The sequence below is a fragment of the Hyperolius riggenbachi genome, chromosome 3, assembly GCF_040937935.1.
Source record: "Hyperolius riggenbachi isolate aHypRig1 chromosome 3, aHypRig1.pri, whole genome shotgun sequence".
NCBI lineage: Eukaryota > Metazoa > Chordata > Amphibia > Anura > Hyperoliidae > Hyperolius > Hyperolius riggenbachi.
Genome location: NC_090648.1, coordinates 148,467,105 through 148,490,415, shown reverse-complemented (window position 1 = coordinate 148,490,415; position 23,311 = coordinate 148,467,105). Strand labels below are relative to the sequence as shown.

At 50.0% G+C, this 23,311-nt stretch overlaps 1 protein-coding gene across 4 annotated transcripts in view; it reads left to right on the top strand.

Annotated features, from left to right (window-relative positions):
- The window catches only part of CERS3 (ceramide synthase 3), a 185,285-nt gene that overhangs the window by 51,602 nt on the left and 110,372 nt on the right, over nt 1–23,311 (top strand). The window lies entirely within an intron of this gene.

Below are 23,311 nucleotides of genomic sequence, written 5' to 3'. Positions count from 1 at the left end.
GCTCTGATCTGCCGTTTTTCAGAGCGGTTTGCGTTTTTCCTATACTTAACATTGAGGCAGAAACGCCTCCGCAATCCAAAAAAGGCCTCACCCCGGGAGGATTCGTTTCTGCAAAACGCCTCCCGCTGTGGTGTGCACACCCCCATTGAAATACATTACCCTAGCGTATCCGCGTAACGCTCAAAAAAGCTGCTCGGTGTGCCCCAGCCCTCAGGCCCAGTTTTCGGCGCTAGTCTACTTCAAGGGACCCAGCAGGATACCTCATGGAATTCAGCTAACATGATTGGGTGCGCTGCTAGGTTGCCAATAGGTTGTAGTAAACAAACTCCACGCTATTTGGCCAATTACAATGCTTTGTGCTGTGATTGGAGAACTGCTCCCTATGACGATTTCTGCTGGGTCCCTTAAATTAGACTAGCACCCAGTTTTCTAGGTTTCTAAGGGGTTAAATTCACATTTTAACACCCCACAACCACAATACTGTAAAAATCTCCTTTAATTCCAATATGCCATTATATGAAAGTTTTACGGTATCACATTTGTGGGCTTTCAAGTCAATACTGCATGGAGTTTTTTTAGGAATTAATGAGCAGCGTGTGCAAATGTAGCGAAACACCTGCACTTTGCATTGGAGAGATTTTCACTCCGCTACTGGCTCTGGGATCTCCATGGGTCTTTGTGCCTTTAATTTAAATACTGGTAGTTCTGTTGGAAGGGAAATGAGGACAGCAATAAAAACTAATCAGGAATTTTAATTGTTTAGATGCTCTCTCAAGAAGTTGGTGACTACTGTGTGCATCCTTGATCGCATTCCCATGCTTGGGAGCATTCTGCACCTGTGCAATTGCAAGTTTTATGACCGGCGCAGGTGCAGAACACTTCTGGGCCATGGGAACGCAATTGAGGAGGCCCGCGCAGCCAGAACAGTGCATTAGGTGACCGCGACACTGCGGTGCCAACCGGGAGAACAGCGGGGGATCACATAGATTGTGGGGGCTGGAAGATGCGCCAGGTAAGTATAAATCAACTTCCTTCTTCAATAAAGGTTCACTTTAAAACACACCTGACCTGAGGCAAAGCTACCCAAGCTAAGCACAGAGGTATGTCAGTGCTGGATACACATACCTCTGTGTCTGTACTGTTCCTTTCTTCATTCCCCCAGTCCCTGTAATCACTGCTTGAAAAATTAGACTTTTGGCTAAAGTCACATTTTGTCCAGGAAGAAGCAGGATTGCTGTGCTGTTCCCTCCTATTACCTTCCTATTCCCTCCTCTCCCCCAGTCCCTACCCCATTTACTCCTCTATGGAGCAGCACCCCATAGGTTAATAAATGCTTGCTGCACCTGGAAAAGCCCCAACATTGTACAAACCTCCCTTAAAGGGAACTTGAGATGACATAAAAACAAAAATTCATACATCCCTGGGGCTCCCTCCAGCCTGATCGCTCTCTCTGCACCGTCCTCCCCTTTCTGTATCTTCCGTAAGGGGTCCCGGTATCCTCAGCATTCGGGACTCACTGCACATGTGTGGCCACGCTCCCGCTGCTGGGAGCAAAACTCTCCTGGCCGTGGGAGGGAGACGGGGGAGCGCGCACTGATGCACTGCCCATGCACTGACTGTCCGAAGATACTGGGACCCCTTACGGAAGATGGAGGAGGAGGCGGACTGCGCCAAGGGAGCGATCAGGCAGGAGGAAACCCCAGGTATGTGTTGTTTTTTTTTCCCGAGTGTGGTATCTCTGGTACCCTTTAAGGGGAGAAGGGAGGCTCATTTGACAAGTTTTTAAAATGCTATGCTTTGTTTCCTTTGAAAACCTGGTTACCAGGCCCAGCTGAAGGAGCTGCAAAGTAAGGCAGGGCATTCGTTTACTGTGTAATCGCAATAAAACCAGTGTAAGGGCTCGTTCACACTTGAGCGGGAATCGTGCAATTCCCACTACGCAGCGCAAAACACTATCGGTTTTTAAAAACTGCTAGCCAAAGTGTTCTCACTGCCGCGGTTAGCGTTAACTGCAAACACGTGACATGCATCGTTTTGCCGGTGATTAGCGATCACAATTAGCATGCATAGCACCGCTAATCGCAATCGCACCCAAAACACTGCAGTGTCCAGTGATATTTCCGCGTTAATCGCGTAAAATCACATGGTAATCTCCAGCGATTTGCGCTTTTAGGTGTGAATGGGGCCTAAATCTAGTGTATTGTGTATTGTACTACATTGGCTGCACAACTGAAACAATGTGTAGGCTAAAACAAACAATCCTAATTATTTCAGACTAGTATAAATTAAAAAAAAAAAAGGCAAATTGGCTGCATGCAGCGCCTGCAACCTCGCATGCTCGGCCACAACACGCACATGGCTGCACGTGCCCAAAGCCCACTCGTGTGCTGCGCATTCACGCCAGGCGCCTGACGCACGGACACAGGAGGATGCAGGGAAAGGGGAATTATTGTATAGGATGACCTTTTTTATGCTCTGCTCTATGGAGAGGGAAGGGCTAGGAGGCATGAGCTGCTGATTGCCTACAGCAGGGAACAACAGTAGCAACTGGGCTTGCTCTTCAAGCACGACTGATTATTAACGACCAGTCAGCAGGTATTGGGCCTTCTCTACCGAGGCATTCAAAATGATCACTAACGATCATTTTGGGCGACCAAAGTTCTGAGTTTTTATGGGCCTTTATTTTCAGTGTTTTTACATTGTAGTGCCAACATACATGTTAGGCAGCTCCTAGCAGAATAGTTAAAACTTTTCAAACTAGTTTTGACCCCTGTAGAAGATTACAGTCCAATGTCAGTATTATAGTTACACAACCTAACACAGTCACCTTATGGACGCATGCCAGTTAACCCATCAGTGTGTTTTGAGAAGGAAGTGCAAACCTACTCGGTGAGAGCTTACAAAATCCAGAAAGTATTCCAGAGCAATCATCAGAATGATGCTGCAACACTGGCTTAGATTTATTAAAAATGATCTTCTGATACAGGCAAGGCCTTGCAGCCTTCATAAATCCTATTAGAGCAATGCAAGAATAACCGAAAAGTTAGCAAAGTTGTATTTGTGTGACAGCAGCTGCAGGCACCCACACTGAGAACATTCACCGCTCCTATCCTGGAGCAAGTTCAAGGTGCTGCATCAGGTTAACTATTAATGGCATTTTATTCTGATCCTTAAAAATCTGAAGACCAAATCTACCACAGTAAAATTACATAATATCGTCTGCTAGTTGTAGTTTGGCTTTTAACGCGATTGTTAAATCCGATTAGGTAAAATCTGTTGTTCATCAGACGTTTCAAGTGACTTGGGTTGAGCGTGCGTGCATAGCTTTGCTCTATGCCTGCTGTATGTTCACTATCGGACTTCACTGAAGCCTGTGTCGCCTGCATTTGCTGCTGTATGTGAGCGTTACCCATATGGCAGCAAATGCAGGCGACACAGGCTTCAGTAAAGCAGAGGATGACACATCAAGCAGGGATTGAGTAAGAGGCACAAGGGGGACCTGTTTTTAATGTTTACAAAAATAAACGAATCCGCCTCTCTAAACACACTTTGAAATATGCTTCTCTGCCTACCAAGAAATTGGATTTGTTAGCATAAGGTACATTTACTTTCATTTAAAGGAGTTATCAGTCATATAGTGCTTTCCCTCCCCCCCCCCCCCCCCACACACACACACACAAACACACACCACCACCACTAACCCGGGGCTACCTCCATCCCCTGGCATCCACTATGTCCCTCGTTGCATCTCCGCTCTCAGCCGCTAACTCCCAGGCCCTGACTGTGCAGGACGACCACCAGTTGGTCCTCTACTACGCCTGCGCTAGCGCTGCTTTCAATCACCTCCAAGTGGTCCGGGTTGTACTGCGCAGTATGCTCTGGACCACGTGGATGTGATTGAGAGCGGTACTCGCGTAGGCACAATAGAGGACGCATTTCTATATGTTTTCCTTCTATCCAGTGCAAGAGTTCAGATCCACTTTAAGGCCGCTTCCACACAGGGACGTTACAGGCGCATGTTAGTGCAGCCTGTAACGCTCCCCCAACGCACAGCAATGTAACACAAGTGGGCTGTTCACACTGCCCACGTTGCGTTACATGTAACGATGCACGTTGTAGTGAAAGTGTAGACTGTTTGCACATGCTCAATGGGGGACGGAGAGGAGGCGGGGAGATGCGCTACAGTAGCCGCGCACATAGCTACTTAATATGCACTGCACTGGCGGCCGCTGATTGGCCGGCGGGACCACGTGATGCGGAGTGTCTCGCTCCGCATCACGTGGTCCCGCCGGCCAATCCGCGCCACCCTGGGAGACCTTATGCGGATAGAGCTGCCTAACGCGGCTCACTCTACCGTCCTCTCCCGCACCACCATGCGTTGCGTTAGGGGCACGTTATGCGACCATAACGTCCCCTAAAACGCAACGTCTTGTTGTGTAAGTGGCCTAAATCAGTTTGTTTTCTTCTTCTCTGCATCCACAAACACATGTATTTGTAGAAAAAGTTGCATTCAGCTCTCTCTACTCTATTAATCAAAGAGGGGTGGAGCTTTGTAGTGAGGGAACATACTCTTCCTTCTACCTGCTACAGAGTGCCAGACAGCAGCTACAAAACTAGTCCCGAATGGAATAAACTAAACTTGTGACCTAAATGTACAGTTGAGTAGACCTAAAGTAGTATAAAATAAACCTAGGACATTCCGGTTATATAAAAAAAAAAAAAAAAGTGCCGTGAGTACACAACTGCACTCACGCAACCACTGACGGACCATTCAGCAACCCTTGCCATGATCTCATGTGACTTATGTCGTAATTTGGGAGGCAGTATGACGATGCGTAGTCCAGGGTATTATGTGTACCAGCAGCAGTCTGGAACATAGCTTGGGGCCAGAAATTCTTCTATGGGACTATTCGGAGGTGCTAGTCAGTATAAATAGACCAGTATGACACCACTTTTGTGCTCCACTCAATTGTAGAATTGCTTTAAAGTGAACCTTAAACCAGAAAAAAAAGAGTTTTACTCACCTGGGGTTTCTACCAGCCCTCTGCAGCAGTCTTGTGCCCTCGCAGCCACTCACTAATCCTCTGGTCCCCCGCTGCCAGCTAGTTTCGTTTTTGCCGACAGGCCCGTCAGGACTGGCCACGCGTAGCTTTTTCCGCATTCCCCACTGTATTTAGTGCTATTGCGGGCCGCAACGCGTACAAAAATACGCATTGCCGCCTATCTATGCGTTCGTAATGCGGCAATGCGTATTTTTGTACGCGTTGCGGCCCGCAATGGCGCTAATTACAGTCGGGAATGCAGAAAAAGCTATGCATGGCCAGTCTTTACAGGCCTGTCGGCAAAAACGAAGCTAGCTGGCAGCGGGGGAGCAGAGGATTAGTGAGTGGCTGCGAGGGCACAGGACTGCTGCAGGGGGCTGGTAGAAGCCCCAGGTGAGTAAAACTTTTTTTTTTTCTGGCTTAAGTGTCCCTTTAAGGCTTTACAAGGAAAATAAATACCAGTTGAATGTTGTGTATTGCACTACACAAATGCTTTTTGCATACACAGCTACCATTTTTTTTTTAAATCGGCACAAAAATAAGATTTTAAAGTTGGTGACGTGATTATGTATTTTGTAAAAGCGCCACAGAGTTTGTCAGCACTATATATAAATACGGTACATAATAATACTAATGTACTTCAAATGCAATTCTGAACTCCAGTGTGAACCTTGGCAGGCTGGAGACCCTTTCAGATCATGTATTGCTTGTATAGTACAGATTTTCTGAGGCTGGTTAAAGTGATGGTTGTAGATTACTATCTACTCTGCCAACACTCCCTCCCAGATCATAACCACTTCTCTTCCAGCATAGCCACATAGGTGACATTACTCCATACCAAGGAATGCATTTAACCACTTAACGACCGCCTAACGCCCATAGGCGTCGGCGGGTCGTTAGTGGTATAGCATGAAAAACGGCTTTCCATGCCAGTTCACGGAGGGTGACTCCGTGAACAGCCGGAGAGCCGCCAATCGCGGCTCGCCGGCAAAATGTAAACACGCGGGGAAGAAATCCCCGCTGTTTACATCACACGGCGCTGCTGCGCAGCAGCGCCGTGACGTTGGCCGGGGATCGCCGGCATCTGATAGACAGAAGCCTATCCTATCAGGCGCAGGACGGATAACCGTCCTGCGCCGCTCAGAGGGTAAGGGAGAGGGAGGGAAAGCCGGGGAGGGCGGAAAGCGCTCCGGAGGGGGGCTTTGAAGAGCCCCCCCCGGAAAGTGCGGGTAGCCGGCGGCGATCAGACCTCCCCAGCAGGACATCCCCCTAGTGGGGAAAAAAGGGGGGGGAAGTCTGATCGCCCTGGCTGTTTCCTGATCGGTGCTGCGGGCTGGAGAGTCCACGCAGCACCGATCAGAAGAAAATCCCCTGGTCCTTAAGTGGTTAAAGATGGCCATTAACGATACAGTCCCACAGCCAAACTATTGTTTTTAATCATTGGTATGGTTGATCAGTTATGCCCACGAATGGTCAAAACCTGCTAAACAATCCGATCAGATAAAATGGATCAATTCCATTAAACTGATGAAATTGATTAGCAGGTTTTCACCCAAGGCCACCTTAAGCTTATTTACTTTTAATCCCTTTCCCAACTGGAGCAGAGAGGGGCAGCAATGAGAAGGATTGTAGAAAGTAGGGAGTGCTAAATGATTATATCATTGATCCATTTTGATTGAATTATTGATCAGAGGACAGTTTGGGGTGTGCTGACTAGATAATCACTGTTTTGCATCGCTTACCACCTCCAGTGTTCATTTTTGTAAGGGTTGTGTGGCCTTCTCACTTTATCAGGTGCGCTAGCCTGTAACACGAAGTGGTGCATGCACATGCTACCTACTTACTGTGTGGCATTCCCCTTTCCGTGCCTGTTCTCTCACCAGCACGGGCGACAGTCTGATGGACCCTCTGCACAGCCATGGAGTCAGGAACTGGCTGAGGGATTGCCAGCCAGGGATTGGAGTACATTTTTATGGCCAAATGTTTTTTTTTTTATGGAATCCGGCAGCAATCTCAATTATGCATATTCTCTGTAAAGGCATCATCCGTCTCTGGAAAGTATTGTCCAAACACTTTTGTTTCATCTTGGTAAGGGTCAGTTCACACTTCTTTCAAAATCGTATCCACGGCTCAGTTTTTTTTTTTTTTTTTCGTGGGCAAAAACAGAGCCACGGATACCAATGTTAAATGGCAACCTTCTTCACTCACTTCAGAAAATTGATCCTTGGGCTCTGTTTTAGAAAACTGAACGGAGAGTCTGGATTTTTCAGATTTTCACAGAGACTGGATACCTGTGGAGGCAATGGAAGGCAACACAAAAACTGATCTCCCTCTACACAGAGAACTTTTGCACACAAAACTGATGCCAAAGCAGATTGCCTACTGCCTGCTCCTCCCCTCAGCATCATCTTTGCGGAACTCTTTATCCAATAGAAACACACAGGAAGGAAGGACATGTTTAAACGGACTGGAAACGTATGCTGCAAAAGCACAACATTTTGAAAAACGGATCAGTTTTATAACTCATTCTGCTTTGCAACCTGACAAGTGTGGACCAACCCTAAAGCCCCATCTACACCATACAATTTTTTTGTCAGATTTCGATTCGATTCAATCCGACATGTCCGACCGGGATTCGATTCAATTTGCCATTGTTTTGCAATAGCAAATTGAATCAAATCGAATCCCGATCGGACATGTCTGACTGAATCGAATCAGACAAAAAATTGTATGGTGTAGATGAGGCTTAAAGGGAACCAGAGACGCCAGAACAAAGATTTTATACATACCTGGAGCTTCCTCCAGCCCCATACGCACGGATCGCTCCCACACCGCCGTCCTCCGCTGCCTGTATGCGCCAGTACCGGGTCCCGTAGTTTCGACTAGTCGGTGTCAGCACGCGGCCAATTGTCCACATCACAGGGGCTCCCTCCATATCCTTACGCGTGCGGCTCCATACTGCGCAGCCGCATGCGTAACGGTATGGAGGGAGCCCCTGTGCATGCGGACAATTGGCCACGTCTGCCGGAAGTGACGGGACCCGGTACCACCGATACATGAAGCAGAGGATGGCGGCGTGTGAGCGATCCAGGCTTATGGGGCTGGAAGAAGCCCCAGGTATGTATAAAATCTTTATTCTTTTTTTAATTCTTGGCGTCTCTGGTTCCCTTTCAGACTGTTATGGTGATATCTGTGCATACGTCCCTAGCTTCCCATTTATAATAGGAATGTGCTGATCCAACTATTATTCTGTGGAGCATCACCAAGAGGAATGAAGGGCAGTTTTATTATTGATTTTGTACTTAAATACATTTGGCTCGACAAACGATAAAGTGGGATCTGGATAATACACAGTTACATTGCAGCTGTGTATCACTCAACAGAGCAAGAAGAATTTCACATAGGAGTGACTGGGCCTGATCCAGCTCACTTTTTCTCCAAGTTTTCTCCTGGGTGATATCTCTAGATCATATCAATAAAATGCTTCTTAAAGTAGACCTGTAATTAAAAAAAAAAAACCTCTGGGGGATTCTTACCTTGGGAGGGGCAAGCCTCTGGATCCTAATGAGGCTTCTCCGTCCCTCTGTTAGCCTGCATGGGTTTCCCGAAGTGTGGCGATGTAAATATTTACCTTCCGTGATCCTGCGCAGGTGCACTAGCCACTCTTGGAAGAAGAAGGCGCAGGAATGATCGGCACTGCAACGTACATTTATTCTTCAAAAAGTGAGGCACAGTCCGAATGCATAAATACAAAACAGTAGTGCAGCATACATAGACATACCGGTGCTCAGAGGTATCGTCTGCCTCTGAAGACGTAGATTTATCCTGTGAAACAGCTGTAAGGCTTAGATTTGTTGCATGTATCTACTGAAGATGTTGGGAGTTTATGAAAGGTGACTTGCAAATCCTTCTGGTGCCCGGAGAACCTTACTTGCTTTTACTTGGATATACTACTACACTGGAGGCACAGTGGATATTGCACCTGTAGCTCCTGACCTGCCAAGTCAGCATCTAGTGCCGATTTTTTTTCTTCCCTTCTCTGCAATATAAATACAAAACAGTAGTGCAGCATACATGGACATACCGGTGCTCAGAGGTGTGATGGTGACTGCTCGCCTGAGGCGAGCAGTGCCCAGCACCCACCGGCACCATCACACCTCTGAGCACCGGTATGTCCATGTATGCTGCACTACAGTTTTGTATTTATGCATTCGGACTGTGCCTCACTTTTTGAAGAATAAATCTACGTTGCAGTGCCGATCATTCCTGCTCCTTCTTCCATGTATGTACTTCCCTTGGATTAGAGCACGCAAGTTATAACACTGTGGATGAGGTGTGTTTTACCTGCCTAATCCCCTTCCATGCTGACTATGTACTGCTGCAGTGCCAACTGCCTTTCTACCTGCTTCTACCAGCACTAGCCACTCTTCCTTCGGGTTGGCGTAAATAGCCGAACCCGATCGTATCCGCTCTACTGCATAGGTGCGAGTCCTTTTACACCTGCGCAGTAGAGCGGATACAATCTGACTCCGCTATTTCCGCCCAGCCCAAAGTAGAGCCGCTACTGCGCTGGATCCCGGAGAGGTAAGTAAATCAATCCTTGTCGGGGGAGGATGGCAGGAGGATTTGGGGGAGCCAGCGCTGGATTGCATGCAGCTACAGGGATGGGAAAGCCTCATCAGGACCCTGAGGCTTCCCCCTCCCTAGGTAAGTATCCCCCAGAGGGTTTTTGTTGGTTTTTTATTACAGAGTCTCTTTAAGCCACCAGCAAGCAAGAAAATATTCAGAATAATTTTGACAGCACTCTTTCACCTATTTGTTGGTACTTTTTCAATTGCAGAGTGCTGAAAAGTTATTTTAAACAGAAGATAAATTATCTCCTAGGAGAAAACTTAGGAGAAACCGTGAATAGGATCAGGCCCAGTGTGTTCTCAAAACATGATGGTGAGGCAGATTAAAGATAATCTGTAATGAAGAAAAACTCCCCTGGTCGGTACTCACCTCGGGTGGGGGAAGCCTCCAGATCCTATTGAGGCTTCCACCGTCCTCCTCAGTCCCACAGCGGCAGAGAAAATCCTCCCGGAGCGGTAAATATTTACCTCTTGGCTCCAGCGCAGGCACAGTATCCGCTCTTCTCACTGAGATAGGCGAAAATAGCCGATCTCCGTCGTGCCGCTCTACTGCGCAGGCGCAAGTCTCCTGCGCAGTAGAGCGGACACGACGGAGATCAGCTATTTTCGCCTATCTTCATCAGAAGCGCTGCAACAGTGCCCCCGCTGGATCCCGAAAAGGTAAATATTGCACAGGCTGTCGGATTTGTCGCCTGTGCATTACGGGGGCTGCAGCGAGACCGCCATGGCACACAGGATGACGGGGGAAGCCTCGATAGGGTCCAGAGGCTTCCCCCTACTGAGGTGAGTGCCCCCCAGGGGAACTTTTTTTTCCGTACAGGTTTTCTTTAATACTGGAACTTTTTCTCATGGGTTAAATAATCTAAGGCTTGGACGGTAGACACTTAAAAGGTGCACGTTGGACACCCTTATCACCCCTTCATAGCAACAGAAGACATAAGGTATAGAAGCCTCGTATCTAGAATTGAACACTATGACTGGGTATGTGTCATTAAGATTGGCTTTGCTGCTGGCTGAGGGGCTTATCCACATGTTCTTTCTTGTGGATATGTGGACCAATGAACTTGTATATTGAGGTGTTGCATTCATCCACTGGTTTTCTGTGAGTTTGAGCATGAGGTGTTGTATTCATCCACTGGCTTTCTGTGAGTTGAGCAGAGGTTTACATTTTGCTTTGGTTCTGCCCTGATTTGAGCGACCACCATTTTGTGCTGTGAGGTTGTAGCCTAGCATTATAACTGGGCAGCACTCAACCTCAAATTGTCACCCGAAGGAACGAAACACTCTTTTCAGTGCATGTGTGTACTCTTATTTGTTTTGCCCTAACACACTTCATAAGAGAAAACAGAGATAAATGTCTGTTTACAAATTAAGGAGCGTGATAAAGGAGCAGAGCTTTTTTTTCTGAAAAGAGAAGGACATGTAAAGAAGTACTGCATGTGTTGTTTAAACCATTTGCAGGTACTGCAATATATGTGAAAAAGCCCTTGTGCCCCTTTTAAGTGGTGCCTTAGTATTCTGTGAGTTTCTGCAGTGCAGTCAGCAGGTACCAGTACAATGTCTTTCTCAGGCATGACTAGTTCTTGTGACTGGCTGTGTGGAAACTTATCTTCATGCTCTACATATACACTGCTTGCCATTGGTAGCCTTGGGCCATGTCTCCTGAGGGGATCATGACTCAGAGTCACTTCCGCGTGTTGCTCACCAGCTTAGACACAGGCAGGAAGTAGGGAGTGTGTAGCAAGAAGTGATGACTGTGAAGTCATTACAGAGTTCACACAGTATTATATGACATTATATCCTGTAATGTCTGTTGAGAGAGGGAATATCCTATCAAGACGGTTATATACCTCTTATGTATGGAGTGTACTGATACAACCCCACATCGGCCAGTCATAGCTTTACTTTCATTTTCTAGCTGCCTGAGGAATCGTTCTGACTAGAAATTTACTGATTCTCATTAGGAACACAAAGGCTTCCACACCTTCTTTTGTAAGAGGCACATTATTTCTCTATGCATCATTTCATTGTGACTCCATAGCTGTACACAAACAGATCTGTCTACAGCAAAATGTTTACACACCAAAGAAACTTCAGCATTCTTTCGCTCCCTCTCTCTCATTCGATTTACCTCCTCACTATTGCACAATGGCTGTCTCCACATATTGTTTTGTATACTTCCTACAATGAAGGTTTATTTTAGACAGATTAAATGCAGTTGTCCCCAACCATGGGAGTCTGCACGTCTGGCAAAATGGGGCATGCACACTCCCCTGGCCAGCTGCTCCCCCCCCCCCCCCCTCAGCTACCCGAATACGGAAGTGGCGGCCACCCACCCTGGGGTGGCAGCGGAGAGAGAAAAGGGAGCATGTGGACAGTGGTGGGGAAGGGGGGGGGGGAAGTCTTCCCCCTCACCCTTGGGGCTCCCCCTCTCTCTTGCTCCCTCTTTAGAAATTAGCGTTGCGGGCGGCAGCGGCGGGACATTTACTCTATCCTCCGGCGCGAGTGACTCTCTCTCTGTGCGCCGCTGCTCTGGTCTGGGCTAGACCAGAGCAGCGGCACGCAGATACAGAGCTCACTCGCTCCGGAGGATAGAGAAAGTGTTCCGCCGCTGCCGCCCGCAACTGGGGGGTCCCTGTCACTACCTAACCTGGGGAGCGCCTGACGCTACATACACGGGGCACCTGTCTCTGCCTAACCTGGGGGGCACCTGTCTCTTCCTAACCTGGGGGGCACCTGTCTCTTCCTAACCTGGGGGGCACCTGTCTCTTCCTAACCTGGCGGGCACCTGTCTCTGCCTAACCTGGCGGGCACCTGTCTCTGCCTAACCTGGCGGGCACCTGTCTCTGCCTAACATGGCGGGCACCTGTCTCTGCCTAACCTGGCGGGCACCTGTCTCTGCCTAACCTGGCGGGCACCTGTCTCTGCCTAACCTGGCGGGCACCTGTCTCTGCCTAACCTGGCGGGCACCTGTCTCTGCCTAACCTGGCGGGCACCTGTCTCTGCCTAACCTGGCGGGCACCTGTCTCTGCCTAACCTGGGGGGCACCTGTCTCTGCCTAACCTGGGGGGCACCTGTCTCTGCCTAACCTGGGGGGCACCTGTCTCTGCCTAACCTGGGGGGCACCTGTCTCTGCCTAACCTGGGGGGCACCTGTCTCTGCCTAACCTGGGGGGCACCTGTCTCTGCCTAACCTGGGGGGCACCTGTCTCTGCCTAACCTGGGGGGCACCTGTCTCTGCCTAACCTGGGGGGCACCTGTCTCTGCCTAACCTGGGGGGCACCTGTCTCTGCCTAACCTGGGGGGCACCTGTCTCTGCCTAACCTGGGGGGCACCTGTCTCTGCCTAACCTGGGGGGCACCTGTCTCTGCCTAACCTGGGGGGCACCTGTCTCTGCCTAACCTGGGGGGCACCTGTCTCTGCCTAACCTGGGGGGCACCTGTCTCTGCCTAACCTGGGGGGCACCTGTCTCTGCCTAACCTGGGGGGCACCTGTCTCTGCCTAACCTGGGGGGCACCTGTCTCTGCCTAACCTGGGGGGCACCTGTCTCTGCCTAACCTGGGGGGCACCTGTCTCTGCCTAACCTGGGGGGCACCCGTCTCTGCCTAACCTGGGGGGCACCCGTCTCTGCCTAACCTGGGGGGCACCCGTCTCTGCCTAACCTGGGGGGCACCCGTCTCTGCCTAACCTGGGGGGCACCCGTCTCTGCCTAACCTGGGGGGCACCCGTCTCTGCCTAACCTGGGGGGCACCCGTCTCTGCCTAACCTGGGGGGCACCTGTCTCTGCCTAACCTGGGGGGCACCTGTCTCTGCCTAACCTGGGGGGCACCTGTCTCTGCCTAACCTGGGGGGCACCTGTCTCTGCCTAACCTGGGGGGCACCTGTCTCTGCCTAACCTGGGGGGCACCTGTCTCTGCCTAACCTGGGGGGCACCTGTCACTGCCTAACCCGGGGGGCACCTGTCACTGCCTAACCCGGGGGGCACCTGTCACTACCTAACCCGGGGGGCACCTGTCACTACCTAACCCGGGGGGCACCTGTCACTACCTAACCTGGGGGTTCCTGTCACTACCTAACCTGGGGGTTCCTGTCACTACCTAAAGTGGGGGTCCCTTTCACTGCTACCTAACCTGGGGGTCCCTTTCACTGCTACCTAACCTGGGGGTCCCTTTCACTGCTACCTAACCTGGGGGTCCCTTTCACTGCTACCTAACCTGGGGGTCCCTTTCACTGCTACCTAACCTGGGGGTCCCTTTCACTGCTACCTAACCTGGGGGTCCCTTTCACTGCTACCTAACCTGGGGGTCCCTTTCACTGCTACCTAACCTGGGGGGGTCCCTGGCACTGCTACCTAACCTGGGGGGGTCCCTGGCACTGCTACCTAACCTGGGGGGGTCCCTGGCACTGCTACCTAACCTGGGGGGGTCCCTGGCACTGCTACCTAACCTGGGGGGGTCCCTGGCACTGCTACCTAACCTGGGGGGGTCCCTGGCACTGCTACCTAACCTGGGGGGGTCCCTGGCACTGCTACCTAACCTGGGGGGGTCCCTGGCACTGCTACCTAACCTGGGGGGGTCCCTGGCACTGCTACCTAACCTGGGGTTGCCTGCCACTGCTACCTAGCATTCTTTCGCTCCCTCTCTCTCATTCGATTTACCTCCTCACTATTGCACAATGGCTGTCTCCACATATTGTTTTGTATACTTCCTACAATGAAGGTTTATTTTAGACAGATTAAATGCAGTTGTCCCCAACCATGGGAGTCTGCACGTCTGGCAAAATGGGGCATGCACACTCCCCTGGCCAGCTGCTCCCCCCCCCCCCCCCCCTCAGCTACCCGAATACGGAAGTGGCGGCCACCCACCCTGGGGTGGCAGCGGAGAGAGAAAAGGGAGCATGTGGACAGTGGTGGGGAAGGGGGGGGGGGGAAGTCTTCCCCCTCACCCTTGGGGCTCCCCCTCTCTCTTGCTCCCTCTTTAGAAATTAGCGTTGCGGGCGGCAGCGGCGGGACATTTACTCTATCCTCCGGCGCGAGTGACTCTCTCTCTGTGCGCCGCTGCTCTGGTCTGGGCTAGACCAGAGCAGCGGCACGCAGATACAGAGCTCACTCGCTCCGGAGGATAGAGAAAGTGTTCCGCCGCTGCCGCCCGCAACTGGGGGGTCCCTGTCACTACCTAACCTGGGGAGCACCTGACGCTACATACACGGGGCACCTGTCTCTGCCTAACCTGGGGGGCACCTGTCTCTTCCTAACCTGGGGGGCACCTGTCTCTTCCTAACCTGGCGGGCACCTGTCTCTGCCTAACCTGGCGGGCACCTGTCTCTGCCTAACCTGGGGGGCACCTGTCTCTGCCTAACCTGGGGGGCACCTGTCTCTGCCTAACCTGGGGGGCACCTGTCTCTGCCTAACCTGGGGGGCACCTGTCTCTGCCTAACCTGGGGGGCACCTGTCTCTGCCTAACCTGGGGGGCACCTGTCTCTGCCTAACCTGGGGGGCACCTGTCTCTGCCTAACCTGGGGGGCACCTGTCTCTGCCTAACCTGGGGGGCACCTGTCTCTGCCTAACCTGGGGGGCACCTGTCTCTGCCTAACCTGGGGGGCACCTGTCTCTGCCTAACCTGGGGGGCACCTGTCTCTGCCTAACCTGGGGGGCACCTGTCTCTGCCTAACCTGGGGGGCACCTGTCTCTGCCTAACCTGGGGGGCACCTGTCTCTGCCTAACCTGGGGGGCACCTGTCTCTGCCTAACCTGGGGGGCACCTGTCTCTGCCTAACCTGGGGGGCACCTGTCTCTGCCTAACCTGGGGGGCACCTGTCTCTGCCTAACCTGGGGGGCACCTGTCACTGCCTAACCCGGGGGGCACCTGTCACTGCCTAACCCGGGGGGCACCTGTCACTACCTAACCCGGGGGGCACCTGTCACTACCTAACCTGGGGGGCACCTGTCACTACCTAACCTGGGGGTTCCTGTCACTACCTAACCTGGGGGTTCCTGTCACTACCTAAAGTGGGGGTCCCTTTCACTGCTACCTAACCTGGGGGTCCCTTTCACTGCTACCTAACCTGGGGGTCCCTTTCACTGCTACCTAACCTGGGGGTCCCTTTCACTGCTACCTAACCTGGGGGTCCCTTTCACTGCTACCTAACCTGGGGGTCCCTTTCACTGCTACCTAACCTGGGGGTCCCTTTCACTGCTACCTAACCTGGGGGTCCCTGGCACTGCTACCTAACCTGGGGGGGGTCCCTGGCACTGCTACCTAACCTGGGGGGGTCCCTGGCACTGCTACCTAACCTGGGGGGGTCCCTGGCACTGCTACCTAACCTGGGGGGGTCCCTGGCACTGCTACCTAACCTGGGGGGGTCCCTGGCACTGCTACCTAACCTGGGGGGGTCCCTGGCACTGCTACCTAACCTGGGGGGGTCCCTGGCACTGCTACCTAACCTGGGGGGGTCCCTGGCACTGCTACCTAACCTGGGGGGGTCCCTGGCACTGCTACCTAACCTGGGGTTGCCTGCCACTGCTACCTAACCTGGGGGTTGCCTGCCACTGCTACCTAACCTGGGGGTTGCCTGCCACTGCTACCTAACCTGGGGGTTGCCTGCCACTGCTACCTAACCTGGGGGTTGCCTGCCACTGCTACCTAACCTGGGGGGTGCCTGTCACTGCTACCTAACCTGGGGGGTGCCTGTCACTGCTACCTAACCTGGGGGGTGCCTGTCACTGCTACCTAACCTGGGGGGTGCCTGTCACTGCTACCTAACCTGGGGGGTGCCTGTCACTGCTCCCTCTTACTACCTAAACTAATCAGGCCAGCCTGCCCAGCATCACCACCAGCCAACCAGCCCAGAATCACTGTCAAAAAGGGCACTGCATCACCGCCAGCCTGGCCACAGCATCACTGTCAGGCCTTTCAGCCCACACATCATTCCCAATCCAGCCAAAAACAGTATTGCCAGGCACAGCAGCCAGTAGAGGAGAATTCAGAAGCCAGGTGAGAGGTGTCTACCATATTAAGGTGGGGCTTTCTGCCTATTTATGTAAAATGCTGTCTATGTATGTGCCTCATGACTGCTGAATTTGTCATGTTTGGGGCCTTAATGATTGCTGAATTTGTCTTGATGGGGGTCACATGATTGCTAACTGCGAGACTATGGAAAAAGCTGAATCATCAGCATATGAGACATTAGCTGTAAACCTACTTTTTTAGCTTTTTAAAACAGAAAATAAAACTGGGAGGTTCTAAAAAAAATGAATACATTTTTCAGGAGACGGACGGATGAAATTGTTTATCTTACCAGTTTACTTGGATTTTCCATAATGTTCATGTATGAGTTAAACCGTTTGTATTTAGTTTAAATTGCTGTTGGCACTTTGCGATAGATAAGTGACTTTTGGGTTACAGTTTGGGCACTCGACCTCCAAAAGGTTCGCCACCACTGTCCTAAGCTAATGTCTCACCATTGCTAAGTTCATGTAAATTTGTCTCCACTCGTGACCACACCCACATTCTGGTCCATGACCACACCCATTTTTCGGCGCGCTGGGCGTGCCGCGCCACTTCGTCCACCGTCTGATGAAGAAAACCACATTGTGGCGTATTGGATAGAAGAGCCTTGCACTGCTGGGTTCCCACTTCAAATCCCAGCCAGGGCACTGTCTACAAGGAGTTTGTATGTTCACCCCGTGTCTGCGTGGGTTTCCTCTGGGCACTCCCGTTTCCTCCCACATCCCCAAAACCTCCACATCCCCAGATCATTTAAGTGGCTTCTGCCTAAATTGGCCCTAAACTACGATGGACATATGACTACGATAGGGATTGGATTGTGAGCTCTCTTAGAACCCACTAGCAGCGCTTTTTTAAAGAGAACCCGAGGTGGCTTTGTATAACGTTAGTGGGGCACAGAGGCTGGTTGGGCACACTAACACCAGCCTCTGTTGCCCCATGGTGTGTGTCAAAGACCCCCCTGCTCGCCGCTATCCTTCCCGCAGTGCTGGCGACACGCAGCGCGTCGCCAGCACAATGTTTACCCTAGCGCTGTCTGTCAGCGCCGCTCCCCCGCCTCCTCCGCATCGCCGCTACCCGCCCTCGTCCCTTCCCTCCAATCAGCGTGAGGGAAGGGACGAGGGCGGGTAGCGGCGATGCGGAGGAGGCGGCGGAGCGGCGCTGATAGACAGCGCTAGGGTAAACATTGTGCTGGCGACACGCTGCGTGTCGCCAGCATTGCGGGGGTATAGCGGCGAGCAGGGGGGTCTTTGACACACACCATGGGGCAACAGAGGCTGGTGTTAGTGTGCCCAACCAGCCTCTGTGCCCCACTAACGTTATACAAAGCCACCTCGGGTTCTCTTTAAGCCTTCGAGATTAGACAAGCTCTTGCTAATGAAATGCTATGGGTGTGATTCCACTCAAGGTGTGTAATTTTTTTTTCTAATCCTCCATAGCATTACATTAGCAAGAACTATTCAGCTCACAAGTGCTTAGAGGAGCGCTGCTAGTCGTCCCCAGGCCTGAATGACAAGCTGTACTCTGTAAAGCGCTGCGGAAGATGTGTTGGCACTATTAAGTACTTTTATCATTCGGACACCTGACCCAAGGCAGGGCTACCTAAGGTAAGCCCAGAGGTACGTTCCTGCTGGATCCAATCCACATACATCTCTGCGTTGTCCTATTCCCCTTTTTCTTTTTTTCTCAAACAGTGAAGGGGCAGGCTTACTGCTATGATGGGTGATGGGAAGGAACATCACCATAAGCCCATAAGGAAGGAGATGAGGAGATGAATGGAGAATGGTATGTGGATTCAGCATGAACGTACCTATGTGCTTAGCTTGGGAAGTTTTGCCTCAGGTCAGATGGCCTTTAAATATACCCACAGAGGTGCTAAATAATACTGAATGAAAGTGTTCACATACAGGAAATAGTGATGTGCTCTGTGTGTGATGATTCAGTTATTTGTACACCACTGTTCCTGCAGGCAGATGCATCTTATGGGAGATGTTCCTGTACTGTTGCATACAGGGGGGGAATTCTTGCACATGCACTGTACTATTTTTACTTGAATTGCAAGTGCTGTAAATGCCAGTTTGTTGCTTGTTCTCTCAGCGCTAACTGATCATAAATCGTCTTTGTGGCTGTGAAATATATCCAGGGTCAAGGAGGAGTAAGGATAAAAGTTCAGTAGTGCAGATGTAATGTTTAGGAACCCAAAACACATAAAGAATAGGTGGGAACAGCAATCTATGGATCTATTCTGCAAAGAGTTCCGTAAGGCAGGGGTGTCCAAACTTTTTTTAAGGACAAGGGCCATATTGCAGTTCTTGAGCTTGCTAGGGGGCCGAACTAGTGAACACAATGTTTGCTGACTGCTATTAGACAGGTCCGGTTCTCTCATGAAGCAAGGTGAAACATTTGCATCAGGCGCAGAGATTACAGGGGCAGCATGTTTGTACTGTGTTTACACTAACAGCATGCAGTCAGAGTAGGAGGAGAAAAAGCAAGTGGGGAAAAGCAGCTTGTTGTACTGTGTGAGGAGTCTGTCAGTGAGTGAGGAGGTGGGAGGCAGGAGAGCAGCAGTGTTCCATTTGACTTGCACAGCAGAAGTAAGGAGGTGACACTTCTGTCCTCACTGAGGAAGAATGGAGTGAATAAGGGTGAGCAGTTTGGCGCAGACTCACAGCCAAGTGTTGAGCTGCAGCATGTTATGTGAGAACATGAAAGTAAATTGTTGGGAACAGTGCGTTCATTCCAAATCGATATGGGGAGGGGGGCATCCTCAAAAGTTTGCCTCAGGCAGCAAAAAGTCTAAAACCAGCCCTGCCATTAGGTAAACTATTCATGTGACATTTCCACGGGCAAGAACACATATACCATGTTGAGTTAGCACAGTGGCAACTGCTATTCAGTGGCTATTTCTGCTGCTGTCCCCTGCATGCAGCACCACAGCTACGGCCTACAGGCCGCATGGGATTAAAAACTATAGAGAGCTTTACGGGCCACCAGAAATGGCTCAGTGGGCTGCATTTGGCCCCACTGGCTAGACTTTGGACATGCCTGCCCTAAATGGTAATGGTACTTACCAATTCAGTACAGTTATCCTTCAGATAAGATCTCGCCCCCTCCTATAGTAAAGATAAATGTTGCTACTCACTTCTCTTCTGCAATATCCAGATGCAAAATTGCTTAAGCGGAATATAACCCTGCATGTCAACTTTGCTCTAAAACATTATTTACAGCATATTATATGCAAAAAGCATTTTTTTTTACTAGACCAGCATTGGAAGGGTTAAACACAGAGGTTTTAAGTTCCGTGCAGACGTTCAGATAGTTACATTCTATTTAGTTATATGTATATATTTAGAAATGTTACACACTCTTTGGCTGTCCTCCAACTCCTTCTCAGTGAGAGAGATGATTCACAATAAACACTTAGATACATTTGTGTAAACAAAAAGTATCTAACTCAAGTTCGGATGTGTCTGCAAAAATCTCCAGGGACTTTAAAGCCCTGTGTAACCCTTCCAATGCTGGTCTAGTAAAAAAAAAAAATGCTGGTTGCATATAATATACTGTAAATAATGTTTTAGAGCAAAGTTGAAATGCAGGGTTATATTCCGCTTTAGTTCCCTCTTGTGCAACCACTTCAAACCAATGTTACTTCCATGGTGATGTCACTTGTTTTGAATGGGCGGCCATACCATGGGGTCTATGCTGCACCTGCCTGTTTTGGATATTAGAGGAGGGTGTGTGTAATACATTTAACTTTAAGGAGCACTCTAATATAAATAACTGTACATATGTTTGTAAGTTTACCCTTTAAGACTGTAGTTCAGCCTCCAATATTCAGTGCATATGATTTGCATGAATTAGCCACACACTGAGTTGTGTGTAGTTAACATATGTGTCTCTATTAAGTGTCTGTCTAGTGCAGGGCTTCCCAACCCTGTCCTCAAGTACCATCAACAGTGCATGTTTTGCAGAAAACCACAAACATTAACAGGTGAGGTAATTAGTGCCTCAAACTAGCTGATTAACTACCTCCTGGATTTCCACAAAACATGCACTGTTGGTGGTACTTGAGGACAGGGTTTGGAAGCCCTGGTCTAGTGCATCTCCTCCTCCTGCAAGAAACAGAATAACTTTTTTGTGATTGAGAATGCAGCCTTACTAGCTCAGCAACAGTGGCTGCTATCACTGCCCTGATGGTCACCACAGATGGATCAAAATCACACGTATTATCGCTCTCCTTTCATCCATACTCATGTGAAATCTGTTTGGCCAACGTACTGGTGCAGAGGCCACGGAATGATGTCACCCAAGGAGGCATGATAGGGGCAGGTGTGGGCATAGAGGGCAGGGGGAGGTATGGGAGGGGTGGAGTGGGCATTGCTAGACTTCCAAACCAGGAAGTCCAGCCAAACACTGTCCCACACCAAGGCTCAACAGGGTTACGTTAGTGGGATCAGCAAGTGCTGAAGGGGCAGTACGGCTTATACTGTATACTATACAGCCTGATTGTCATATAGGAAGGTAATGACTCACTGCAGGGTTACTTTAAGCTGTGGTCTCAATGAGCTATTTCATGATGTACTGTAAACACAGAGGCAGCACTTAGTGCTCATTCAGCACGAATTGCTTCATAGTCACGTTTAGTAAACACAGAGTCAGCGACAGGATGCAAACAGTGCATCCTGAAGAGGCTCAGTGCAGCCATGGATTAAGGCGACAGAGTATGCCACTAAAGCAGTGGTCCTCAAACTAAGGCCCGCGGGCCTAATGTGGCCCCTAAAGCTTTTTTACCGGCCCCCCTACACACAAAATGTATTACCTATCGATGCGGTCAGCTACATCTTTAAATATTAGTAGTCTGCATATAGAATAGCAGTGCTGGCACCACCCATCCACATGGAAGCCAGAAAGCAGTAATTCGCTGATTTTCCAATCAAATTCCACATCAGGTGACACTGCTGTCCACTGCAGGTTGTCACCTGGGTATGCTTCACTGTCTGGCCCGTAAAGACTTCTACATCATTTTATGTATACTCCGGCCCTCCAGCAGTCTGAAGTATGTCGACCCGGCGCTCGACCCAAAACGTTTGGGGACCCTTGCACTAAAGCCTTCTCTCTCAGCTAACCTAGCCCTGTATGTTGCCAGTTCAAATAACTTACAGCAACTGGTGTTCTACAAATGTGTAAAATGTAATTTTGCATCTGTTATGCCAAAATTGTGCAACAGTCTATTTATGACTATGGAACCTGTGACACCGCTAGAGCTTTGTTGCCTTTTCGATGTAATAACATAACCACCTCAGAGATAGCGAAGTCTGTTGACGTCAGTATTTAGCAGAGGAGCTGGATCGTCTCAGCCAAACACATTCTTTTCCTCATTACCTTTCCTGCTTGCACCTGCTCTGTCATATGCCGTGCCATTGTCCCTCCTCCCCCAGTCCTGATTCCTGCAGTTGAAATTGAGCCTTGGTTCACACATAAAAAGGTGTCCAGACCTGTCCTGTCAGTTTTTTACAGTTGGCATCAGTTTTGTATGTGTTTCTACAGATTTGATCACACATAAATCTGTGCATTTCCAGTCCAGTCCTATCAGTTTTCTATGGGGACTTTGTGTAGCCTAATGGTTTGTGTGTACACACCTTTAAAGTGCATACACACGCACTACTGCCGCCAACGACGGGTCCGTTAGACCCTCCTGCAGTGCGGACTTTTAGCCAACAGTAGTGCGTATGTACGCGCTGTCGGCGGACTGATGAGGCTGTTTCTGAACGATCGGACATGTTGGAAATAATCTGACAGTAAATTTGTCAGAAATCCGCTGAGCGAATTGTTCAGAAACGGCCTTATCAGTCCGCCGACAGCACGTACACACGCACTACTGTTGGCTAAAAGTCCGCCCAGCGGGAGGGTCTTACGGACCCGTCGTTGCCCCATGTAGTGCGTGTGTACGCACCTTTAGTCCCACTCAAAAGGCCAACCTTCAGTCTACCAACAAATAACAAGCTGGATACTGATGAGCACTGTAGCCTGGTTGTTCAGCTACAGGCCCTAGTGCAAAAGTTTCCACCTTGGCATACTACATAAAACTGCTTTCCAAAGAGACAGCTGTAAGCAGGATGGAGAAACCATTTAAGGATTACCACAATTCAAAGCATCACAAATGATTGTTGAGTTGCCATTGACTCTAATGCAGTAATAGATTGTTGCAGTGCCATTTACTCTAATGTAATCATGCGCCAAACTGTACCGCTTGGCAACGCACTGCAGAGACTGCGTTGATGGGAGCACTTTCGTAGCATTGTGGGTACTGTGGCTAGCCGCAGAGACTAATGGCTACTGCAACAAACTGCTGTGGGCTAGAGAGTCGCGAATCGCCGCACCATAGGCTTGATTTACTAAACTCCTATCATGGCCACGCTAGCGGTTTTGCGTGGGTTTTCGCATCTTCACGCATATTTGTGAATTTCCTCATGCAATTGCGAATTTTGAAAATTCACGATTTAGCAAAAACGCTAGCGCGCCCGTGATATGAGTTTTCACCCTTTAGTGAATCAAGCCCCGTGTGTAAAAGGGGCCTTAAGTAGCAACGGCAGAGTGCAATGTTTCCATCCTTACCCTGCCCACTGGAAGCTGCTC